Source organism: Chrysochloris asiatica, unplaced genomic scaffold (genome assembly GCF_000296735.1).
Source record: "Chrysochloris asiatica unplaced genomic scaffold, ChrAsi1.0 scaffold00047, whole genome shotgun sequence".
NCBI lineage: Eukaryota > Metazoa > Chordata > Mammalia > Afrosoricida > Chrysochloridae > Chrysochloris > Chrysochloris asiatica.
Window position 1 is genome coordinate 18,217,932 of NW_006408565.1, and position 995 is coordinate 18,218,926.

A 995-nucleotide genomic window follows, 5' to 3' on the forward strand; every position below is an offset into this window, starting at 1 on the left:
TAGAGGAATTGCTGGATCATAGTTCTATTTCCAGCCTTCTGAGGAAGTGCCATATTGCTTTCCAGAGAGGTTGGACCATTTTGCAATTCCACCAGCAGTGCAGGAGTGTCCCAGTCATTCCACATCCTTGTCAGCGTTTATTGTCCTCTACTATTTTGATCTTTGCTGTTATTGCTGGTGTGAGATGATATCTCATTGTTGTTTTGATTTGCATCTCTCTGATGGCTGGTGATCGTGAACATTTCTTCATATGTTTGTTGACTGCCTGGATCTCTTCCTTGGTGAAGTGTCTGTTCATGTCCTGTGCCCATTTTTAAATAGGGGTATTTGTCTTTTTCTTGTAGAGGTGTTGTAATTTCCTATATATTTTAGAAAAAAGTCCCATGTATGATGTGTGCAAAAGATTTCTTCCCATTCTATGGGTTCCCTTTTTACTCTTCTGGTGAAGTCTTTTGATGCACATAAATCTTTAATTTTTAGTATGTCCCAATCATCTATTTTATCTACTTTTGTTTGTATAGTTTTTAAAATGTTTGGTATTCTGTGTATTCCTTGAACTAGTGCCCTCACATATGTCCCTGTTTTTTCACTGATGGCCTTCATAATTCTGGGATTCACATTTAGGTCTTTAATCTATGCTGAGTTGATTTTTGTATAAGGTTTGAGGTAAAGATCGTTGATTTCAATCGTTTGCATATCGCTTTCCAGTTCTGCCAGCACCATCTGTTGAAGAGACTATTACCTCCCCATGCAATATATATAGGTACATTGTCAAAAATCAGTTGGCTGTATGTGGATGGGTTAATTTTTGGAGTCTTGATTATGTTCCATTTATCAGTGTATCTTTCATTGTACCAATACCAAGCAGTTTTGACCACTGTAGCTGTGTAATAAATTTTGAAATCGGGAATGAGAGGTCTCCAACCTTATTCTTCTTCTTAAGCAGTGTTTTGCTTATCCTGGGTCTCTTTCCTTTCCATATAAAGTTTTTAATT